General features: G+C 34.9%; 1 long non-coding RNA gene across 1 annotated transcript in view; it reads right to left on the reverse strand.

Moving 5' to 3' along the window:
* Positions 1 to 1,370: 1,370 nt before the first annotated feature.
* Positions 1,371 to 26,762, reverse strand: part of LOC122146157 — a 43,102-nt gene continuing 17,710 nt past the window's right edge. Inside the window, exons 2-4 of the long non-coding RNA XR_006160859.1 lie at positions 3,082 to 3,221; positions 1,929 to 1,983; positions 1,371 to 1,739 (exon numbers count right to left, since the gene is read on the reverse strand). This is a non-coding gene — a long non-coding RNA (uncharacterized LOC122146157). The remainder of the gene's footprint in view (positions 1,740 to 1,928; positions 1,984 to 3,081; positions 3,222 to 26,762) is intronic.

Genomic DNA, 26,762 nt, shown 5'->3' on the forward strand with positions numbered 1-26,762 from the left:
TGTTTTAAAATTGTCTTTTTTGAATATTTGAGATGAGGTTGAATGACATTTTTTCTATGATTGTTTATGACAAATGTTTTGCATGGATATATTTCTATATTGGACATTGTTACAGGATGAAATAACTGAAATTGTGAGCTCCTTTTAAAGCTTTTTTAATACTGTCTCAAGAAAATAAAAAGTCAAACAGATTTGGAACAACATGAGAATTAGTAAATGACGACTCTATTTTTTTTTTTTTTTTTTTTTTATTCCTTTGTTTGATTCCTTTAAGTCCATAGGTCCAAAAATGGCCACAGTTGAAGAAACACACTTGCACATTTAACACACAGCTCAGTTGATGGAGAGAGGCCGTTTTCATCTCAGCTCTTGTTACGCACCAGCTTTTATCATCTTGTCAAGTGATAAACCTGTGTCATGTTCTTCATTATCTCCCCCAGTGCTGGAATCACCATAATGAATCCACTATTATATGTGCGAGCTTTGTAAAGAGCACGGCTCTTTTTCACAAGCTGTAATGTGATCTTAAAATCTACAGCCTTTCAGAAAGATTGCAGTTTAAAAGCTTCCATATTTATTTCATGTCAATTCATTCATGAGACCAGACTGTGGTTACGGCGCTCTCGAAGAAAAATGAAAAGGGAAATGCAAGATTACATGTGCCTTCAAGGGACCCTTTTCACTTGTTAGACCAAGAACAGACAATACAGAGGACACAGAGAGTAGGAGATCTGCACTAAAAATTGCACTATATTTACAATATATGTTATATGTACAAATCCATATTTTTTTTTTTTTTAATGTTTTAATGAACAAAACTCTAATGGTATACTAAATGGTATGTGTATGAATATATATATATATATATATATATAATATATATATATATATATATACACACACACATACATGTGTGTGTGTGTGTGTGTGTGTGTGTGTGTGTGTGTATATATGTGTATATGTATGTGTATTAAATAAAAACGAAAAGCTAACATTAAATATTATTCTTTCTCAAGACTAGAAGGAAATCATTAACTGTGAATGTTATTTTATCAACAGACATAGTATTTAATATATTTTTATGGGGAAAAAATTGCATTTGCTTCCAATCTTCATCTTTGAATACTTTCAAATATTTGTTGTATCTTTCTAAGGAGTTTCTCTTTAATTCGAACAGATTTGGAGAAATTTAGCATTACATCACTTGCTTGCTCACCATTGGATCCTCTGCAGTGAATGGGTGAGAATGAGACCAAACAGCTTATAAAAACATCACAATAATCCATGCTCAAATCCATAAGTAATTATTATTGTGATGTTTTTATCAGCTGTTTGAAATCTCATTCTGACGGCACCCATTCACTGCAATGGATCCATTGGTGAGCAAGAAATGGAATGCTAAATTTCTCCAAATCACTTACATCTCGGATGGCCTGAGTGTGAGTACATTTCCAGCAAATTTTCATTTTTGGGTGAACTATTGCTTTAAGGCAGTATGTTGTTTCTGTTCAGGTTCATACATCACTCTACTCATAGCTGGAAAAAATTTGCTGTCAACTTAATACAAAGTAAATATTTTCCAGAAAATATTTTCCACTGAACTTGGGAGCAGATGAGCGACAACGTATTCCCTGTGACTGTAAAGACTTCATTAAACTTTACTGAAATGATGAGCCCTCAAGGACACGAGTGAATGTGAAACATGGCAGGATTCAGCGTCTACATCCCCGGAGAGTCCTCTGAAACATTTGAGACAGAGAATAAAGAGTCACACTCTCCAGATCTAAAACTGGCTTGAGAGAAAAGAAACCTCAGAAATGCTGGATAAGATCTTGTAAATGTGATAAGTGCTCAGACCCAAGGGGATTGTGCTTGGTCTTGAGCAAGACTGTTTTGGCTATCTTCATTAGAGTGTTCTTCTCACTTACAGCCATGAAAACTCCCAGAGGAGAACACAGGGTGTGTGTTGCCGCCTGTCTGCTCCTTAGGAGGAATAAAAATAGAAACATATGAGACAACTGTTGACATGCAGTAGAGCTATAAAATTAATTTGGATAAGATAGCTCAAATTATGGTTTTGGGAGAATTTGACTCAAGAAATTCATTTAATTATAGACTTTGACATTTTGGCAAATGCAGTTTTACCTCTTTTTCACTGGTATGGTCCCATGTACATCATCATTCACAATTCCAGTGAAGAAAAGTGGTTCAAAAGTTTAGGCTTGGTAAAATTTTTAATGTAATCTCTTATTCTCACCAAGGTAAAGGTACTGAATTATTGTTAAAAAATTCAATAAAAAATGTATTATTGTGAAATATTATTACAATTCAAAATAACTTTTTCTTTTTTAATGTTGTAAATGTAATTTTAAATCATGCATAAGTACAATTATTAATATCAACAAAACAGTTGAAGCATCCAGTTCAGCATTATTAGTTTTTTTTTTTCCTTCAGAATATCTTGCAAAAATTACAAGTTCAAAAGAAAGGATTTTTTATTTTTATTTTATTTTTTTCGTGAAAAATTAACATTATAAAAGTCTGTACTGTCACTTTTGGCCAATTCAATGCATCCTTTGAATAAAAATATGAATTTCTTTTTTTTTCATTCCTAATCCAAACTTTTGAATGAAAGGTTAATGGTTTTCACAAAAATATTCAGCAGCTGTTTTTAGCATTGATAATAATAAGAATAGTTTCTTGAGGAGCATATTAGAATAATTTCTGAAAGATCATGTGACACTGAAGATTAATGTGACTGCTGAAAATTCAGTTTTACATCACAGGAATAAATGTAATTTATTTAAATGTATTAAAATAGAAAACAGTTACTTTAAATTATAATAAAATTTTACAATATTACTATTTTACTGTATTTTTTGATAAAATAAATGCAGCCTTGGTGACCATAAGATACTTAAAAAATAAATAGATGAATAAATAATAATAATAATAATAATAATAATTATTATTATTATTCCAAACCATCAGTGTATGTGTGTGTTGTTTTTGAGAACAACATACAATTATGAACTGATCGACAGACCGAAATAAAAAAATTGATTCAAGGACGCATTTTACCTCCATTGTTAGGTGACATCTGTGTTTCCCTTCTCTTGAGAATCACCAGCTGCCTGCCATCATATTCAGAAGTCCAGAGATGTGTTTCCACTGCCCTGTCTTCAAGGAGGGATGGAGAGTCCACATTTAATTTGGATCATCTGGTGGAGGGAAAGAGAGGAGCTCAAGAGTGGGACTCAGTTGCAGCAAGAAAGGATTTTGAATGCAATCATGCAATCAGCACTCACTTCCTTGGGGTGCACTTCTTTCAGTGGGCTGCTTTGTATCACACACACACACACACACACACACACACACACACACACACACACACACACACACACACACACACACACACACACACACACACACACACACACACACAGAGAGTCCTTGCTGAGAAGCAGAAGACTTGTAAAGCATATGCTTATTTCCCAAGGCCCCAATCCAGAAGTTGTTTAGAACTATAGCAGTGTCTGAAAAACTCAAGCATCTTTATATAGCATGCTTTTTGTAATGTCATTGTAATGATGCTGTATTACAGATCAAACATCTGTTACAGCAAACACATACACAGCTATGCGCTTTTGCAGGAACAGCACTTTCAAAACACGCTCAACTGCCAAATTGGATCCATTTTCAAGACCTAACTGCAAAAGAGGCTTGGAAGATGTCCTACTTTATCTTAAGCTCTGTTTGACTGTAAAGGTATGTGTTCATGTGGCGAAGAGCTCAGTAAATCACATGCCAGAGTGAGGAGGAACATCCATATTTTATGACGGAATAAGGCGGAAACCTCCAGCAATTCCAAACACATTTTCGTACATGAGTGGGAGGTCACGGCCCGTTTTACAAACAGTCAATCAGGTGGATGAGCTATTGATTTATGTCCCATCGCTGCCTTAAAACAACCATATGAATCACATTTCATTAGGAAAAGTATCACTGAATTAATTCACTCCATTCATAATTGGAGTCAGTTTAAATGAGCCAGGGTCATATTTGATTTGAGCGGGAGCCTTGCAGACCAATCTATCAACCTCTGTGATGTGTAACATTAGTTTAAAGACCTCATGGCCTCAAGAAGCTGAACACTGGGTGTGAGGGATTAAAGACTAAAGATTATTAAAGGCTCTTCTACAAGAGAGGCCTTTCAAGCACTGGACCCATAAGCACAGGATTTATTTAATGAATTTTAAAGGGCTGCCAACAAATGAACAAATACATATACAAGTAAAATAATGAAATAGAGGATGCCAAAATAAGTAAAATAAGAAAGTAGTAGTAATGTCACTACTGTCACATGAAAGTGGGATTAAATATATATAAATATTAAACTATTTTTAGGTCTTGTCATGGGCTGCCAGGGCAAGAAGCACGAAGGAGGCAGGTATTACACAAACAGAGTCTTTTAATAAATCCACTTAGGAGAATAAGGAGTACACAACCACTTAAATGATGTTAGACAGGATGAAGTACGGACAGAAACTGAAGGCATATAAACACATGGAAACAAAGGAGCAAACGAGATAATTAACCAACACAGGTGAACAGAATGAAGGTGATTAACTAACAATGAGAACAGGAACTAAACCAAATAAGGGCAAACAAGAACTCAAACTGGTAGCTCAGGGGGCCATGGCGGAGCAGGCAGTTCAGGTTGCCCATGGTGAAGCAGGGGACTCAAGAGGCCATGGCGGAACCTCCGTGACCTTAGCCGGCTCGGCCACGGGCATATGGCCCCTTCACACAATTTTCTTGGCGAATATTAGGAATTCTGGGGGGTGCTCTGGAGGATCGGGCACTTGAGGGCGTTCTGGAGGGTGCTTTCAAGGAGCGGGCTCTGGAGGGCGCTCAGGAGACGCAGTGCAGGCTAACTCGGGGAAATCAGGAAATGAAAGAGGGCTGTATGGGACCAGCGGAAATGAAGGAGTCGAAGGAAAGCTTTCTGGAGTGGATTCTGGGGTGAGGGTAGGAGCCGAGAACTCTGGTGGTAGCGCCATGCCCAAAAGTGCTGAGTCAGCGCTCCTGCTGGATGTTCAGAAGTAAATCGTCAGCCCAGTCCATCCTTTTAGGGGTTCCTGTCTTCTGTCACAGATTGCCAGGGCGAGAATCCACTTAGGAGAATAAGGAGAACACAACCACTCAAACGATGTTAGACAGGACGAAGTACAGACAGAAACTGAAGGCTTATAAACACATAGAAATAAAGGAGCAAATGAGATGATTAATCAACACAGGTGAACAGAATGAAGGTGATTAACTAACAACAAGAACAGGAGCTAAACCAAATAAGGGCAAACAGGAACTTAAACGGGAACATACACAAAAAATATAATAAGAAAATATTAGCATTAGTTAGTCGAGTGCTGATGAAAAAGATGTGTCTTTAGACATTTTCTGGCCAAAGTCTTAGCTGCTCGAATTGAGATAGGCAGGTCATTCCACCAGTTTGGAACAGTCCAGGTAAAGGTCCGTGTGAGTGATTTAGTGCCTCTTTGGGATGGTACTATGAGGCGTTGTACACTGGTAGAATACAAGCTTCTGAAGGGCGCATAAGTCTGAACTATCGAATTTAGGTACTTTAGTGCAGAGCCAGTGGTTGTCTTGTATGCAAACATCAGCGCCTTGAATTTGATGCCAGTGGCTATCGGCAGCCAGTTCAAACTGATGAAGAGAGGTGTGATGCATGCTCTCTCTGGCTCATTGAAGACCAGTCTTGCCTCAGCATTCTGGATCAGTTGCAGAGGCTTAAAAGTGCATGCAGAAAGGCCTGCTAAGAGAGCATTACAATAGTCCAGTCTGGAGAGAACAAGAGCTTGTACAAGGAGTTGTGTGGCCTGCTCTGATAGGAAGGGTCTAATCTACCTAATGTTGTATAAAGCAAATCTGCAGGACATGGCCCTTGTAGTAATATGGTCTGTGAAGCTTAGCTGATCATCATTCACAATTCCAAGGTTCCTGGCTGTCCTAGAAAGAGTTATTGTTGTCGAACCTAGCAGTATAGAGAAGTTGCAATGAAGTGCTGGGTTTGCTGAGACCACAAGCAGTTCTGTCTTCGCAAGGTTGAGTTGAAGGTGGTGGTCCTTCATCCAGCCAGAGATGTCTGTCAGACAGGCTGCAATGTGAACAGCTACCATTGGATCATCTGGTTGGAATGAGAAGTAGAATTGAGTGTCATCAGCATAGCAGTGATAGGAAAAGCCATGTTTCTGGATGACAGATCCTAATGATGACATGCAGATGGAGAAGAGAAGTGGTCCAAGCACTGAGCCCTGAGGAACCCCAGTAGCAAGAAGCTGGGACTTAGAAACCTCCCCTCTCCAAGACACCCTGAAGGACCTACCTGAAAGGTAAGATTTGAACCTTTGGAGTGAAGTTTCAGAGATGCCCATCTTTCTGAGGGTGGACAGGAGAATCTGGTGATTAACGGTGTCAAAAGCAGCAGACAGATCCAGCAAGATGAATACTGTGGATTTGGAAGCTGCTCTTGCCAGTCTCAGTGCTTCAGTAACTGAGAGCAGGACAGTCTCAGTTGAATGGCCACTTTTGAAGCCAGATTGCTTGTTGTCCAGGAGAATGTTCTGTGCAAGAAACATAGAGAGTTGGTTGAACAAAACTCACTCAAGTGTCTTGGCAGTGAATGGAAGGAGGGATACCGTTCTGAAGTTTTCTAAAAGTGATGGTTTAAGAGTGGGTTTCTTAAGCAGTGGGGTTACTCAAGCCCATTTAAATGTTGTGGGGAAGGTACCAGTGTCAAGAGAGGTGTTGATTATGTGAGTGAGTGCAGGTATAACTGAAGAAGAAATGGCCTGAAGGAGGTGAGTGGGGATAGGATCAAGCGGACAGGCAGTAGGATGCTTGGAAAGGATGTAATAAATTATGTATTTATATAGTTGGATCATTACATTTTTATTAATATATATAAATATGAAATATATATTAAATTCAATAATACTACATTATGAATATAAAAGTAATGACTATTACAGTAACATGAATCATCATTAAAAATGGGAAAAAAAAAACAAACAAAAAAAAACTAAAAAAAACAAAACAGTTGAATTATAGTACTAAACTGAGGCATACTGAGGATTACTGGCATATTGATCCTTATTTCTCTTTCATGTTAAGATTTACATAAGACAAAAGTACACTCAGCCAGTCATTATTGCAAAACAAATCTAATAATACTGATAAGGTGATCAGGGGTTAACTTGAGAATATTGACAGTTTACAGTGTAACCTGAACCTATTCCCCCTCTCTTTTTCGATCCCATAATTTCTTGTCTTTTCTCTGCTGTTTTACAATAAAATAGTAACAAAAGGGCCCAAAATACAATAAAAAAAAGACAAATGTTTAGAGGAAGTTGAGCTGAAACATAATTTTTAAGTCAGCCATAAAAGTAAAAGGCCCCTGAAGGGCACACAAATACCCTGACAGTGTTTCCTTCTGCAAAAGAAGTCCATCAACCGACAGCAAATCTCTGTGGAATCTGCACACAATTCAACACCATGACAACATTTGGAGAAATGCTGTTCTTCTGCACACCCCAACCCACAGCAGCACAAAGATCATCTCAAAAGGCTTCGGCCCATTGGAAACCACAGCAACACTACACTACAGATGACCACACAGTGCTATATGTGACAAAACTGCTGTCTGCTCCCAAATTAAATCCAGCTGAGAACTGTGGCAAATAGAGCCGAGCAGAGAGAGAGAGAGGGCGATGGAGAGAGTATGTGAGAATAAAGACACCTCACACTTAAGAAAGACTGAGCCACATCTCTTTCCCCCAGTGGGACAGAGGGTCTTTTCTCCTCCTTGAAGGGGGTTGACTGTGACACATAGGCAGAGCCATCCCCTGACAGAGAAACTCCAATGCATGGGACAGATGTTCCAGCTGGGCTCAGCTGCCCTGACATCTCGGGCTGCAGCTGCTGACCACCAAGTTTCCCATTTCTCAGAGCAGTCTTGGACAGGCCTTTGCTTTTCAAAAAGGAGAAATGGAATGGAGGGAGCCTAAATAAATTAGAGTGTAAGAACCACAGCCTCAGCTTGAGACTCGATACTGTAAGATAACTATCATCACATTAAGACAGATCCACACTGCAGAGGATTGATTTTAATATATGTAAAAATTATATACATTTTTTTTTTCCTGTAATTGTGAAGCAGAATTTTTATCAGTCATTGTCACATGATCCTTCAGAAATCATTCAAATATGCTGATTTGTTGCTCAGGAAATATTTATTTTTATTACCAATGTTGAAAATAGTTGTGCTGCTTAACAGTTTTGTAGAAACCATGATTTTCCAAGGATTCTTTGATGAATAGAAAATTTAAAAGAACATTAATTCATTTAATCAAATATAATTGTTTTGTATCAATGTAAAAGTCTTTACTGTGTCATTTGACCAATTTAATGCATCCTTGCTGAAAAAAAAAAAAAAAAAAAAAACCTTATTCACCCCAAACTTTTGAATATTAGTGTATGTTAATATATTAATATAATGCATTTCTTTACTTTAAGGTCATTTATAATTAACACTGAATAATCAAAAAATAACAATCAATAACAATAAAATTAATATGCCATCTGGACTGCCATGTGCAGGTAATGTGAAAAGGTCATGTGACAATAATGTAGCATACTGTACTGCAAGCATTTACCAAGCAAAAAAACTCCTTTCACTTCTTTTTCTAAATAACTGTAGACAGTATACAGTGTCTACTGTGCAGTATTCAGTAAACAGTAGCCAGTATTCCATCCAAACATAGCCAAAACTGTACTTGTTTACTTTCTACTAAGTGTGTCAAACAAATCTTTGAGTCAAGAGGTTTGATGCCATTGACTTTGGCAAATTCTAGTTGTTCTTCCCTGGAAGCGCTCACTGCCTGGGAACTTGTAAACATGACTGTTTCCCGACGGACTAATAAAAACCTGTGTAATGACAGAAATTGCATAAATCAGGCCAATCAGATTGGACGTTTTGAGGAATCTCTTGCCATTTTTTAGGGCAATTCAAGACCCATTGCATTCAACACTCATTCCTTGGCATCTGTGCCGTTCACGGTCTCTGACTGGATTACTACCACAGAAACAGACACAGGTGGAAAAATTAAACTATACACATTTAGTAATGCAACACTACTGTGTGTTGCTCAGAAAGGCACAGCAGTTCAGCGGTGGCTTTGTTTGAAACTATTTCTGTTAGTGAAATTGAGCAAATACAGACATTGTGTCTAAAATGTAACACTATTAACTTCTTGTTTATTGAACTGTTGTATAAAATCAATATCACATTTGCAGTCATCCAGATATTCTGGAAAAAAAACAACACTCTTGCTCATGTGATATTGCTAAACTATATCATAGGACATAAATACGAGACAAAAAGCCATACAAGGGCATGTTTTTGCCCTCATATCTTGAATTTTAGGGGCAAAAAGGTGCATTAATAGGCTACATCGTGCAGTCACTTGTCGTCCTGTATCATGTTCATCACAACTGTATGGAATGTAAGATGATGTACAGGTTTGGGCAGGGCGGGATGTTAATCTGTTAATATTGTTAACAAGTAATTTTTTTCATAATTAAATTGCACCAAATGAATGCGGTAAATTGACAGCCCTAAAATACATACATACATGCATACATACAGTTGTGGTCAAAATTTTAAATACACTTTACAGTATCTGCAAAATGTTAATTATTTTACCAAAATAAGACCGATCATACAAAATGCAGGCATGCATTTTTTTTCTTTTTCTTTTTCATTTAGTACTGCCCTTCATAAGCTGCAGAAGATATGTGTTTTCCAGAAGACAGAATAAGTTTGATTTACCCTGATCTTCAAATTCAAAACGTTTTCACCTTCGAGCTCTTAATGCATTGTTTTTCTTTCTATAGCATCAGTGAGTGTTTGAACCTTCTGTAATAGTTGTGTATGAGTCCCTCAGTTGTCCTCAGTGTGAAAAAATGGATCTCAAAATCATACAGTCATTGTTGGAAAAGGTTCAAATATGCAAAAGATGCTGGAAAACCAAATAATTTTTGGGACCTCAAGGATTTTTCTGAAGAACAGCAAGCAGTTTAACTGTTCAGGACAAACAAGGGACTCATGAACAACTAACACACATAACAAACAAACAAACAAACAAAAAAAAAAAAAAAACAGCAGTGGATAATTAAGGAAACAACACAGTGTTAAGGATCAAGCGTATGTAAACTTTTGAACCAGGTCATTTTCATAAATTCAACTATTATTTTCTCTTGTGGACTATATGTAAACATCTTTTATGTGAAACATAACATAACATAACATCCATATGGCAGCACAGCAGGTTTTCCATTGTGGTACAGTGTTGTCATATGGCAAAATTCATAATTCTTTCATAATTCATAATAATTCATCATTCTCAATCTTCTGCAAAGTTGTGAAAATCAGTTTTGCAACAACCACAACATCTAGATAACTTATTAAAAGTTGGAGTAAAAAGGTCATAATGTTGAAGAAACATGCAGATGTGTTTAACAGAGTGTTTCATCTGTGGTCCTGAAGAAAAAAAAATAAAAAATCAAAGGTCATGTAGCAGCAGCATATTATAAGTTACATTAATATATTGTTGGAAATAAAGGAGCAGTCTTTAAAGTTGAATGGTGAGAAAGTGAGGAAAAATAATACTTTGTCATATGGCTATGCTGTATACAATACAGGGCATAAATGTGCAAAAATGAATGTGCATGCCATGCAAAACCCCACAGTGCTGCACAGTGGAACACCACACACAGAACACACAGCTCTCTGCTTACACGGCACGGCTGCACCCCAGAGAATCACACTTGTATCAACCAAAGAGAGAGAGGAAACAAGAAGAAAGGAGGCCGATAAGATCCACTCAACTCAGATTCGTCTCTCACACAAAGCGGAGGCGCAGTGCGACGGTGATATTTAGGACTTTAAAACACTGAGACAAATTGGCTTTGTGTAAAATCTCAGAGCCAGGTTTAATGGAGGCTCCTCGAGGGAGTACGGGGAGTAATTTGTGGCACAGAGACAAACAAAATGCCCAGGCTTGCTCTGACAGCCACAGATGGATTGCATAAAGACTTTATGGGAAGATGGGGTTCAGCGCTAGAGTCGACTTAAACATGACCCACATTCTTCAGTCTCAAACCTCTCCGCTCGACTGCATGCTCACGGCCACTGCAGGCCTCAGATCGATGAGCAGAACTACTTTGGAAGCTGCTCAGCAAATCAAGTGAGTCTGAGAGGAACAAAACAAAAAAAAGAAATTCACAGGAGGTTGAAAACTGTTGAAATGTTTAAAAGAAAAAGTTAACTGCAGCCTTCAAAAATATTCTGCTGTTTTGTTTTTAAATGCCCATCAATTTCTGTTTTAAAAAATGGAATTGCAAAAAATAATGTTTTCAGACAGGTTTCCTGAACACTCACATTCAGCCATTGGTTGGTAAAACAAATAGTCCCGCCTCAGCTCACACCATTGGTTAAGCCAATGCAATATCTTGATTTGAAATTTATGATACTACTAGCAAGATTCACCAATATTTGTAGTTCTGACTGATGAAATTAACATTCTTTATTTGACTAAATAAATTAAACACTAAAAACTATCATTTAAAATCAATCATGTTAAATGCTAAAAATGAATGTTTAACTTTTAAACAAAAATTAGATGGTATGATAATGGTAATATAAATGTAAAAACAGAGAGAAAAAGTATACACAATTAAATGTTCAATACTGAAAGAGAAATATAGATACTACTTAAAAAAAGGTCTAATATCAACAGATTTTACACAGATGTATTTTGCACTGAAAAGATGAATAACATTTTTAACAATAGCGCTGCAGTTCCCTGTGAACAGTAATAGAGTTGAGAACACAAGAAAAATATTTATCAAACTACTATTAACTGCTTTGATCAAAAGTACAAAAAAATAAAAAAAATAAATCAAAACTAAAAACTGTAATATTGCAAAATATTACTATTGAAAATAACAGTTTTCTCTTTTAATATATTCAAAAATGTATTCCTGTGATGACAAAACCGAATTTTCAGTATATTCTGTCAAATGATCCTTCAGAAATCATTCTAAGATGTTGACTTGGTGACCAAGAAACTTGTTATATATAAAAACGTAGTGTAACTAAAAAGCATAAAGCCAGTCAGTCAGAATAGAGCTTAAAAATACACATAAAAAAACACATCACCTTAAAAAAAGCACAACAAGACATCAAATGAATCACTCTTAAATAGCACCGTGCTTTTGCCTAACAGTGACAGCTTTTTTCCACAACCAGAAATGAAACCAGCGTTCAGGAAACTGCGGTGAACTAACAAGAGCATTACTAAAGAAATGGGCAGAAGAGGCCTGTGGAGGCAGAGGCCTAGAGAAAAGCTCTGCCAATCTATCACAAGAAAGCCTTTTGTTCATGGCTGAATGTGAAGGCTCAGCTCCCAGACTGTGATACTCTCCTCCAGCATGGCACCTCTGGCCGTGTCAAGTCCTCCATCTCTGGCAAGAAGCACCGGGGGGAAGCAACCCGCCGATTAATAACCTGTAAAGGCACGAAAATCCCTCTGCCGGCCGGGCGTGATCCTCAGTGTGAGTGACCGCTCTCCTGTGGCACAGAGCGCTATTCATCACGGCCAAATGAAAGCGGCTATGGCAGAATGGACCTCATTCACGTCGCTGTCCGGTCAAATTACACCAGCCACAAGGGGCCGCCACACAATGTGCCTTGTTTTGGATTTTCCTGATGGGATTCTTCCAAAAGGTCATTCACGGAAACACCTTGTATGAATAGACCGCCAGCAGCCATTAAACATGGAGGATGTCCAATCAGTCTCTAAAGTGTTGAGCGTGAAAAGAAGAAACTGTAATGGAACAAAACCAGGAGAGCCAAAGACATCAATCAGAGTCAGTCTGTTGGAAATTGAATTAAACTATTTTTGTAAACCTAAAGTCTTAAGAAAAAATACTGGAGGATGAGGAATCATACAAAGATAATAAATAGATCTTGTTAAATTCAGCACAAACATGTGCCAAAAAGTCTTGAGATGGCCAAAAAGTCCAATAAGCTCAAAGTCTTGAGCTTATGAGTCATTGGTTTGAATCAAGTCTAATGACTCACAAAATTCATTATATATATACACTACTTTAATATATGAAGTCTACTTCTTTTTTTTTTAAAGTTCCTTTTTAATTATAATAATAATACTGTTAAATGTATAGCAAATCTCAAAATTAACCTTCATCATTTTGCTGTAGTATATTATAATGTTGTGATGCCTAAATTCATTTGTAGCATAAAAAATGACTGAATTTTGTTTTTTTGCATTTTATTTTTTATTCAATTTAGATTTTTTTTTTTTTTGTAAGCTGAACCCCTTATACATAAAATATACCACGGTAATTTAATGACATACTTGAATGTTCATGGGTCTCTTGTGTCAATAATAATAATAACAGTAATAATATAGCTGTAGTAGTAGTACGTTTTAACTCTAATTATAAAATAGAAATATTTTTCTGTTGTAAATGACAATTTTATTGTCAAATAAAAAATAATATTTGATAATTATAATGAAATGGCCTATACAGTTATTAAATTAACAATTTAATTATTGACAATAAGTAGCCTTTAATTTTAATCATGCCCCATGTTTATTTAAATTTTACATTTGAAAAGAATAAATGTTAATAATGGCCATTTGTCTTTTATGGAGCCCTTAAAGGAACATGGTGATGGAAAACAAAAAAAATATTTTAAGTGTTTTTGTGTTCTCTTGCAAAATGTTTGCATTCAACTGAAAAACTTGACAAAGAAGTCAAAAGTTTTGCAAGGAAATAATTTCTCTGGGGAACACAAAACATTTGCGGTAGAGAATGCACTAAGAAATCATTAAAGTATTGTTTTTCCTCTCATCTCACATTTCTCCCATCATCATCGTCCCTTTAGAAGCTCTGTAATTTTTTATTGTACATAACATGAAAATATTTATTAGTATGGGAGAGAATTTTAATATTGGTGCATCGCTATTAGACCAATTATTGAGAAAAATGTCTTCAACAGTATTAAAATAACCAGTAAAGAAATAATGAAGTGAAATCAGAATCGTTAAATTCCCATTACATTTCCTTTTCCAACTCAAAACTCTAACACCGAGCAGTACGGTTCAGAACAGTACGAAGGCAGGGACAGACAGCGAGAGACGAGATGAACATAGTGCAGCTCCTCAGATGTCATTAAACCATTTAAGCAATTTTTACAATCTGACATCACATGGCAGGCTGTCATAACTAAGTGGAGATATGAGTGGAGTTATTGGAAGGTGTCCAGTCTGTTGTGAAGCCAGGCAGTGGTGTTGAGTGTTTGTTCCTGGCTGCATTAATGATGAGGAACCACACACAGAACCAGCGCAGGGTCGCGACACACTAAAGATAAGAGCTGCTGATCATTCTCCAGACTCATACCTCAGACACTGTCATCCATTTAAACCGGGTCATTCAAATGAATGGTGGATTTCCTGAAAAAAAAAAAAAAAAAAAAAAAAACTTCTCAGGGTTCACATACTTTTTGACCAATAATTTTCCATAACCTTTGATTTGAATAATTACTTGAAAAATTAATCAACAGATCATCAGTTTTATTTTGACATTTTGCATTTTCCTTTTGAGTATTATTTTGTGTGTTTTTGGCATAATTAGTAGTTTTTGTTTTGTCGTGTATATGTGTGTGTGTTTATATATAGTTTTTATACATTTTTATTTCAGTTTTACTTATTTTAGTACATTAATTCATATTAAATTAAAAGTAGGCAACTAGCTGTTTTTTTTTTTTTATTTAGTTAATGTTTATTTTTTCAAGTAAAGACTTTTTTTATAATTTTAATTTCAGTTTTAGCTGTAGCTGACAATAATAATCCTGTTTAGAGCAGATGCTAACTAGAACAATAAAAAAACACACAAATTACACATTGAATTAAATGTGAAATGTTTAGAAAATCTGAAATGTTTTTTTGTAAAACATACTTTAATAATCTTTATTTAACTTTGAAAAATAATTTTTTACAGTGCACCTGAAATTCTAGGGAGTATAGGAACAATGTATTGTGCATCATTAATCAACAGACTTTATTTTAAGAAAAAATATATTTTTTAAATAATATTGTTTTATTAAAATATATCTTTCTTTGCCTCATTTTTAAATTAGTCTTTGTGAGGAAAATGGTGAATAAAAGTTTTTTAACCAATAATATCATAACATCTGATAGCATCCCATTACATCCTATAAATAAAATAACTACTAATCGTTACATTAATTTCTAGTTTAGTTCTTTATACATTTTTACCGCAAAATCAGAGAGTATTCTATAAAAATTATTTAAATGACTTTACAGCATTGCTAGTAGATGCTAGCAAAACAAACAAACAAATAAACAAAAAAACATTTATTGGTTTCAGCAGAAAGTTTTTCAGGTTGAATAAAATTAAGACATGAAAGATGAACTATTGGCTTGCTATAGAGGATTTTGCCTCTCACAGCACGGTCTGACACGTCATCCGTGAGTTTCATGAGAGCGTGTGGAGCTGAGGTTGTCTGCTATCTCAGCAGTCAGAGAGCATCTGTGTTTCCTCCTGTGAGAATCGCTGAGAAAAGCCAAGCAATAATCCACCTCTTCACAGGTCCGCTTCAATTTTCATTACCTATGCACCTAGCAGACGCGGCCCACAGGACCTCAGGCACACAAAGAAGCCACTAAAGACCCTGACATCATACAGACCACTGACAGAGAGACAAGCTTATTATCATCTCAAAAGTCACACTAAACCAACTGAGATAAGATAAAACAGTACCCCCCCCCCCAACACACACACATCTTATCTTATAATATTCACCTTCTATTAGGTTTTTATTACTATGATTATTATATTTTTATACATATGCATACGTATCCCTGGTCTATAAAACCTGTAAGAACCTTTCTGTGTCATTCGTCTGGCTTGAGCCTTCTGGAACCAGGATTTAAATGCTGTCAAGCTGTTGAACAGCCAAAGTGTAAACATATGTAAAAAAGCTGCTGTGGCAGTGGAAAAAAACCTCTGCATGTCAAGTAGTGAGCAGAGAAAGGCAGGAGGGTATCCTCACACTGAGGTTTTGTGAATGAAAAATAGCCTCTGTAATGAATAATGCAACGGTAAAGGAAACATCTCCATCCAGTCGAGCTGCTGCTTGTTTGTTATCAGCAGCCGCTGCTGGTGGGGGGAGGGGGGGGGGTGTTGGACACAATCTAATATTGGGAACGTTTCTGAAACATTCGTTCCAGTCTCGTTTCTCGTTCGTAATCACTAATAGAGCCACTGAGTCTGGTGTGTGTGAGGAACAGTGAAATGTATTGCTTGTAATGCAGTCATTTGGAACAGCTGGGAAGAATTGAGCTTGAGAGAGAGAGATTTACATCATTATTACAGCACTTCAGAGGAAGAGAAAGATAGACAGAGAGATGGAGGAGAGAAAAGATGAGTGGATCACATAACCTGTAAATACAGCTTACAGTCAGGTTCCTCTGCAGGGTACGTTAGGGCTGTTCTCTGACATCCTTGTAGGTAATTATAATACATCTGGCACGATGGGGCGATCTCATCTACCAGCTCGTGTCTTTTCATCTCACCCTCCCATAAAATAATGATTAAGGGGGCAATATTCTACACTGCTGCACTGTATTTCAATGAAGTCCACTAATGTTAGCTATAGCCATGTGATATGATAGGATATGCAGAAATGTGTCAGCATTTGTAGCAAAATATGTATTTCCACAGCCGTTCGCACCGTGCACTTTTGTCACTTAATATTTTATTTTAGTCCATCAATCTATTAGATTCCTTAGTATAAAAAACATCTGAACTCAACTAAAATAGTCTTCTTATTTTGTGTTTTATTTTACACTAACACATCACAGTTCTGTCCTGCTGGTGATTTATGTAAAATAAGACGAAAAAAAAAAAGAAAAAAAAAAAAAAAAAGAGTACTATTCTTGTTGAGTGCAGATCATGGTTATATAGCATAATATGTATACCAGCACAGCTAACAGTGGACCAGACTGCTTTCAATGTCAGGATAAAATTGGTTTCATTTGATAGACAAATAGTCACAAGTATAGGTAGACAGATGGATAGAACAACATATAGAGTGATAGACAGACAGATAGAACGATAGGTAGACACAGACAGACAGAATGATAGACAGACCGATAGATAGAATGATAAATTGACAGAAAGCTGGTCAGAACGACAGCTAGAAGGATAGACAGAACATAGACAAATAGTCAAAACAACAGATAGACAGTTAAAACAGACAGAACAATGGAGAGAATAGCAGATAGAATGACAGAAAGAAAAATAGATAGAACAATAGATAGAGATAGAGAGAGAATGAGAATGATAAATAGACTGATAGATAGATAGATAGATAGATAGATAGATAGATAGATAGATAGATAGATAGATAGATAGATAGATAGATAGATAGACAGACAGTCAAACAGAATGATAGAACAACTGATAGATAGAACGATGGAATGGTAGAACAATAGAATGACAGATAGAAAGATAAATGATGGGTAGACAGAACATTAGACAGACAGAATGATAGAACCACAGACATAAAATGAGTTATTTAAAATTAAAAACAATGTTTCCATTGCAGTGGGAACCCTTTGAAATGAAAGGTTTCAGGTCTTTTTCATCAATGTCAAAAATGTTGAAATCTGACTAACATTATCAGCGTTATTAAAAAATAAATAAATAAAAATCAGAGGCAAATAAATTTGTGAAATCACAAAAATTCATCAATTAGAAAGCACAGAGGCCCCCGCAGCCACGGCCTCTCAAACGCCCAGTGTGCTGTACTGCAGGAGCAGGCTGTCATTAGCGCCAGTGGCTGAACCTCATTATGACTAATGGAGGTATTGAGACGTGCAGGCACTAGATTGCAGGCCTTAACCACACTCACCAAAAGCTCTCAGATCACCAGAGCCCAGTGGGGCTGCATGCTGGAACAGGTGATGTTGATTAAAGCCGTTTTTACTGCTGATATGAAACCAGTTCCATTGTTTTTGTAAGTGTTTAAAGCTGGTCTCAGATCAAATCTTTGGGCCATTAAACAACTACTACACATGCAATGTCCTCACACCACCCTCTCTAAAAACACAGAGAGTGCCAGTCCACCCCAAGGTGCAGGAATCCTCCTCAAGTGCAATCTGAGAAGCACCAGTGCTGTCATTTTGTGCTGAATGTATTTTTAGAGTGCATTTAGGTCCAGCAGCTCAATCATGTGTGTGGGAGAGGGACACAGCCATCATTTCCATGCCCTCCTGTTGCTGTTTTTTTTTCTGCTGATGGTGCTGTGCAGTTCACTTTCAAATTACTGTTTCCATTTACTGTTTTTTATCTCTCTGTCACTCCATGCTGAAATCTAAATCTTGCTGTTGCCCCTGGGCATGAACTCTTGATTTAAGAGTTGCAGGTGCGTGCTGTGTCGACAGCTTTTTCCGTGAATGAATATGCAAGCTCATCTCTAAAGTCATGTTGTAACATCAGCGCTGATGGTGTGTTGTGACTCCCCTCGTAGATAAAGCTGGATAAACTGCAGCACATGCAAGGGTGTTAGTTACATGTACTCATGCAACAGGAACCACATCACATGTGACTTTGAAAGTGTAGCTTCCCAAGCAACAATTTATGAATAAATTAATAAGTAAATAACATAAATGTAATTTTTAAAATGTGTGCATGCATATTATATGAATAAATACAATTACATATATTAATATTTTGTGTGTATGTTTGTTCACACACACACACACGCACACACACAAACAAACACACACACAACGAAAATTACATGTGTTTGTGTGTAAAATATTAAGTTTAATATTTTTAAATTTTAGTCAAATGTGTGTATTATATAAATAAATATATTTTACAAACACAAATATATAGTTAAAATGAGTTTTAATATTAGTATATATTTTTTGTAAATATTTTAAATGTAAAAAATGTTACAATAATGTAATATACTATCTATGAACCTATGAACGATTATGTCTGTGTGTGTGTGTGCGTATGTATGTATATACAATTGAAATATTAGTCAAATGTGTGTATTATAAAAATAAATTAAAATAAAATAATAAATATAAATATTTTTTTTGGTGTCAAAAATTTAAAGAAAAATCTTAAATATATTTACATTTTACATTACATTACAACTGGTGAATCTTTATTTTTTTATTGGTTTATTTTACATGAATGCATTGATTCAACAACTGGATCAGCACCTCTTTCCAAGTTCCTTGATATTTGTAGATGTATTCTGTATATTACCATCTCCAATTCAGAGCAGAATTCAAATCTGAATCTCAGAATTTAGGATTAACTAGTGCCTTAAATTTATACTCAAACACCAATTCTGCATTCTGTGTGCTACATAAATTCCAATTCAATTCCAATTCAGAAATGTTCAATTTAAGAAATGGAACAGTGGCACATTTGTTTGTTGATGATTAGCTATGCTACACCGCTAATTGCTGGACAGAGTAGCTTGTTAATATCAAAATTGCTACACTAAAACAGCTGAGCTATTGGAAATTGCAGTTAAGTTATAGTAGTGTCGCTGTATTACTCCCTGACATTGGCCTGTGGGCTGACTAAACCACAATAAAACAATCAAACACTGTGGTCCATTTGCTTAAAGCCACAGCATCACAGCAGGGAAAATATCTTTTTAATAGCTTGCTGGATGATAATCAATTAGCCCCTGAGTGCCATATCTGAACGCATCTGAGTGTGCTGATGTTGAGTGACATTGACTCGTGTCCTGTGAATGCCCATTAACAGGAGGACCCATCGAGTAGTCAGCTCATTGGAAATGCCTGTTTAACCTCTTCTCCCACAGCTTGAACAAGCTGACGGAGCGCCCTGGGCATGATGGGAGCAGGACCTGGCCAATGGGGTGGCAATGACAGGCGCTCTTCAAAGGGAAATTAATTCAGTGGCGGTTCGCTCAGCTGACACGCTTCACATCGTCAATGGTCCATAAAGGATCTTGTCCCGAGTCGAAATTTTCTTTAAATGAATCACATGGCACTGATATTGCACACACAGACTGGGTCATCCCTCACAGATGTCGATAAAGTGATCCGCAGCTCACTGTAAGAAACCTTTTAGTGAAGCATTCATTCATCTGTCAGAATGTGGCGGAGGAGATCATCTTACAAAATGATGGAAAATCAATAATCTGTGAACGCAGAATGTCCTGGTTGACTTTATCTCACATTATGATTGGAAGTTAAATGAAACTGATTGATTTTTTATCATTAGATTTCCACAAATCCGATGACATCAACATTATATAGGTCAAAGGTACCTGTAAATTAAGGATGTGCAAAACTACACATTTTCTTTATTAACTAGTCTACCACATACTGATCAAACACGTCTCCTAAAGATTGTATACACAGCATAAATAATGAAAGTACTAATGCTTTGTCAATGTGCTATTCCTAAAAGGAACTCTCAGTCTACTGTTGCTATGGTTACCTCAATAAAATGCCATTTCTGATCCACTTAACATTTATTGAATCAGTAGAATATCAAATAATAATAGTAATAATAATAATAATAATAATTATAATAATAAATAAAAACAACAAACAAGAATATCAAACAAAATTACAGTAGTAATATATCACTTTAAAAAAAAATTACGTAAGAAAAATAATAATAACTTACAGTCCAACTGTAAAATTACATTCCTTAATTTTTAAACATCTAACAATTGAGCTTTTATTTTCCTATTTTTGCACCCTGGGTTTTTAAAAAATGTTCATATCTATTATTATTATTTTATATATAAATATATATAAAGCAACCTAATTGAAAACCCATTACACAATGATCATCTTCAAAACACAGAACTCATGGCATGAGGCAATGGACAGCAATGTCCGATCAAAGAATAGAGTAACTAACAGATATAAAAAACAAATAGGCTCAATTTCTATAATGCTTTGTTGAACAAAACTAACATAGTCTTCACAAAATACAGCGACCTTTATGAATAATAACAGAAACATTGCTCACAGCAGGTGATTTCAAGTCTGAACTTTATACTGTTGAAGGTGGTGGATTTGTTACATGGCTTTAGCAGCGGTGCTATGAAGGGGATGAATTTAGAGGCATTAACAGTGTTTACAATCTAACAATACACTGTCAGCATGCAAAAACCGCCTCACTTAAATTAATCCACCTCACAACATTGCTACTAAGTACAAAACAACAACAACAACAACAACAACAAAAAAAAAAAAACTTAACTAGACCTCACTAAACTAGTCAGATCCATATCATAACTGGTTTTACAATGTTCAGGTAAAACTAAAAGCTGCTGTAGAACCTGAATTCTCTGGCAGGTTCTCAAGAGGACTATCAATGCATCACTTTTACATACATCGCTTGGGTGACGTGAGAGGCCATCAATCAGGTATTCATGAGGACCTGAGGTCAGCTGCAGTCTGACTGAAACAAATGGAGTGAATGAATGCATAGAGAAATACTCATATCTCACAATACAAGCATGGAAATCACGTGAACATGCATATTTCATGTATGCAGCTCCACAGTCATGTATGAGATGTCAGAAGACATGATGCCATCCTGCTGTAATGGAGAGCCTATCTGAAATATAATGCTGAATTGTCAGTGGCCAATATTTCCATGCGGAATCTGAAGTTTGCAAATTCACAATAAGTTCAAGACTTATCCAGGGTTGGGATTTGCAGAGAAGTAAGAAAGAATAGTTTAGCCAAAAATGAACATTGTGTCATCATTTATTTACCACATGTTGTTCTGTGCAATGACAATGATATTTCAGTCCATTGAACACTTAGCTATCATATGGCTTCAGAAGACTTTGGGCACAAGTAGTATTGACTACTTTTATGGTGCATTTATACAGATGCGGTTAAAAACTAATTTCACTTTCCTTGTATGGAACAGATGCATTGAAATTGATTTTATTACTGAAACAGAAATAAAGTTGTTTTATTTTGCTGAATACCTAAACAAAAATTTTTTTTTATTTAATAATCAATTATATAAACAAACTTATTTAATAATCAGCATTTAAATAAAAACAGTTGTATATTTAAACTGTTAGAATTTAAATTGCATATACGGCAGTTTTATATATTTTTTTAAATAAATTATTTTTCTACTCCAATTTGTTGTTAATATATAAACATACATATATACAGTGGCTGTAATAAATTACGCAAACATTAATAAAGTCAGCAGGTTAAGTAAAAATTAATAATATACAATAGAATAAAATGTAAATAAAAACAGATTTAAAAAAAAAAACTAAAATAAAAATTTCAATGATACCTTGACAACTTACTAAAATAAATTTAAGTTGAAGCACTAAAATTACCAACTAGAAATAAATAAAAACTAAAAGAGGTATGTTTATTATTTAAAAAAATATATTTTTAAATATTTAAAAAAGACAAAAGCCAACAAAATTCCAAAAAAGGTAACTAAAATGAAAATGAAAAATAAAATCTAATTCAAAATATGAATTTTAATAGCATATAAACACTAAAATGACAGCGATTTTCAGTTGACGAAATTTCAGTGCATCACTAGCTTGGACATTTTGGTTTCTCATTTTCTCATTTTGTTGTTCATGGAACAAAAAAGAAAACAACTGGGTTGGAATGGCATGGGAGTGAGTAAATGGCACAATCAGCGGGTGCATGACATTCATTCTTAGCAAATTCCTCCCCAAGTCTACATTATACAACAACAAGAGGTGTTACAGAGCAAAACTAGCTCCTGGTCTATTAAAATAGCGATGCTTCCCACACGGGAGAGTAATATTTGAGCAGCTATTTTAATAACTTCACCAACATGATTTCTGTTTGATTAAGGAATTCACTTAAAGACATAACTTGTCAGTTTATATTCTACAAACACCACAGGATTTCCCCATAAATCTCGTTGATGTTTGCCGCCACCCACATTTGTGTGGAATCGTCCTGGTGAGGCGCAGCTGACACAAACTATCTTCAGCCCCGTCTCTGCTCCATCATGCCTCTTTAATGTAACAGCACCACAGCACTTCCCTCTATCACATCTGACCGCGGGGAGCTGCCGTTTACTACCAGCCACCTCACAAATCACAGGCGCTGTGGTTTAATCTACATTTCACAGAGCTGCAGGACGGCCTCTTATTAAAGTAACAGGTGTGACACAAGTGAGCCTCATCATAGCCTGTCTGGCTCTTTACTCTCTACACAGGACAGGAGAATACTAGTTAACTTATGAGATATAATAATGCATTGCTTGCTGAATGTACAATTCCAGATTCCACTGACATTTGTAACATAAAAATATGTTTGTTTGTTTTAGCTATGACACAATGAAACAACAGTTAATGAAATAGTTCACCCAAACATGAAAATTTTGTCACATTTATTCACCCTCAGGGCATCCAAAACTTCTAAAGCAACTTTGTTGCTAAAACTAAACTACACTAAAATAATTACAAATAAAATTAGATGAAAAACTTAAATTTTGAAATGTTGCCTTGAACATATTGAAACTTAAATAATTAAAATTAATAATACAAATAATATATAATAGCACAAAAATGACTAAAAGTGAAAGAAAAATATTATTTAATACTATGCATTTAAATTAAAACAGTAGTATATTAGCATTTAATATATGTATGCATATATATTCTATTAAATCATTATATTTCTACTCCAATTTGTTCTTGAAATAAAAACATACAGTAGTTGCAAAAAAATTGTTTTCATTGCAGATTTATGCAAACATTCATTAAATAATAAAGACAACAGGTTAAGTAAAAATGAATAATGTAGTGCACATAGCTGAAATAAAATAAAATATAAATATTAAACAAAAAACTAAACAAAAATTTTAAATGTTACTTTGAAAATTAAGTGAAATAAGTTTAAGTTGAAACACTAAAATTACTAACTGGAAAGCATGTTACAAAAAAAAAAAAAAAAAAAAAAAAAAAAGAATCGCAAAAATAATTACAAATAAAATTGATGAAAATCCTAAAAAAAAGAAAAGAAATATTGCCTTGACCTTGAACATACTGAAACTAAACTAACTGAAATAGATAAGTACAAAAATTACTAAAACTGAAATTAGTTAAATTAAAGCTAAAAATAAATTATATATATATATTATATATAAAAATGACAAGAGCCCATATCAAAATGACTAAAACAAACTAAAATGAAACTGAAAATATATAAGATAAAAGATAATTCACAATATTAATAAACTAAAAATACTGTTTATAATACAAATAATTCTTAAATAACACTGATTATACTGTACATCAGACACAATATTTCTTAAAATATAAAAGAGCAATCTTCACACCATAAAATGTTAGTAATGAGAATATAATCAGCTAACAATCCAAACTTGACACAACTGCAAGCACACTATCCACGTGGCAGCTCTCCTTAATTGAGTGTGCATTGAAATGAATGTATCAACAGAACAAAGGAAGACAAAAGGGATGAAAAAAGACTGTGGTAATGAAACTCAAAAACAGCTGTCTTTGTGTATATCCTGTAATCCCTCTTTTAGCCCCAGGCCTCAGCAGCAGAAACTGGAAGTAATGTCCCTAGACACTCAACAGAGAGAGCACACACCCATCGCATTCACAGCTCACACCTACAGATGGTAGACAACCAAAATGATTAATTAAGCTGCGGCGTTGAGTGCTGATAATTAGTGTGTTGTTATAATTATTGGAGATACTGCCGGGTGGTGGAGAGGGGGGGATTGTTGAGTGATTGTTGTTGTTGTAGAATGAAAGGAAGACGTAAAACAATAACATTATAATATACATTATAACATCCTTAAAAGCCACTAAAAATAGGATAGTCTTAGGCTACAGTCTACTCATCAAAAAATAAAAAAAAACCTTTACACAAAGGCTCTTATGCATGCTATTGTTTTTAAACAGTCATTATATATATATATATATATATATATATATATATATATATATATATATATATATATATATATCATATATATATATATATATATATATATATATATAACGGATTAAAATGTTTTTCATTTCGGTTTCATTCTTGGTTTAAAAATAATAATAATAATAATAATCTTCAGGTTCCATTTGCAGAGCGAAAGGAGAACGGTCCAGCATTTACAAATAATTCTTATTAACTCTGTTATTATTCTTGATTTTTCAAACTGCTAACACTTTGCATTTTTGAATTATGCCTTTACTGTGTGACCAATAATTGTGAATTGTGACTTTGATCGCGCTGGTGCCCTCATGCACACATATTCATTGGAAACAGCAGTCGTTCACCGAGCCATGCACGGGCGCAGCAGCGGGCCACTTTGGCATAATTTTGCTAATTATTAATTAATTATTTTTTTTTCGTCGATACTGAAACACGTGTGAAATCCAAAGCCTATTTTACCTAATGAAAAAGAGTTTAGCTTTAAATGGGCAACATGTTTGGATTTGTCCCGAATGAGAGAGATAAGCCCAACATTATGTATCCTATCGCTTTAAATTATTTTTAATTATTATTATTTTTGTTGTTGTTTATAAGCCTATATTATTATATATAATAGCCTGCTGCAATTATATTTATCCATTAGAATTATATATTTGTAATTCTTGTTCTGTTCTGATAATTTTTTTTATTTTTCCATTTTTTGTTGTAAAGTGAAGGGAACTAAAAATGTCCTGTTGGTACATTAGCCTATAGCATTATTAGGCCTGCCGTTATTATTTCTGAATGTAATAAAATGCAACTCTCACAAATGTAATTTATTTTTTAGCGTGTTTTCGTGTATGTTTTTTATCCAGCTTTATTTTTCCATTGAATCTAAAAATGACTAGTGTGCATCACATTCACTTCGTGAACAAACAAATATAACTTCAGATCTGCCTCCTGCGTTGCTCAGCTGTGGACGATTTCAAAATGTTTGATATAAAGGTTGCTGTCACATTTTATACAGGAATTGTTCATTAAAAAAAAAAACTGCAAAAATCAAATCAAATTATATTGTTAGTTTTATGCTAACATGCAACTCAAGTCTTCGGATACTATACAAGATACAAGTTCATTTAGGCTAGCATGCACTGTGACATTTTACCGTTTCAACTTATAAACTCCTTGAGATTTTAAAGTCAGTTTAATAGTATTGAAATTCAAGTTGAATCTCGAAAAAAAAAAAATGTAAATTAAATTATTTCTATGAATTAATAAGTTAGCATGACTTTTGCATCATAGCATTTTTTACGAGCTGTATTCGTTTTCTGAAACCAAGCACCCACTTTTTTCTTTTTTAAATTTATGAATCGCTCGCATATCTCCTACAACCTACAAATAAGGGCTACTAATCGAGGTTCTTTCTTTAATTATTTATTTATAATGTTTATTCTTGAAGAAAATAAGTATTTATTCTTTAATAAAATAAGGAATCCAAATATTTGTAATGTACAATAATATAGGCCTATATCTGCCTGCAGTTAAAAAGTTGAGAGTGTAGGCTTCTGGTGTTTGGAT

The sequence above is a fragment of the Cyprinus carpio genome, chromosome A9 (genome assembly GCF_018340385.1).
Source record: "Cyprinus carpio isolate SPL01 chromosome A9, ASM1834038v1, whole genome shotgun sequence".
In the NCBI taxonomy this organism is placed as follows: Eukaryota; Metazoa; Chordata; class Actinopteri; order Cypriniformes; family Cyprinidae; genus Cyprinus; species Cyprinus carpio.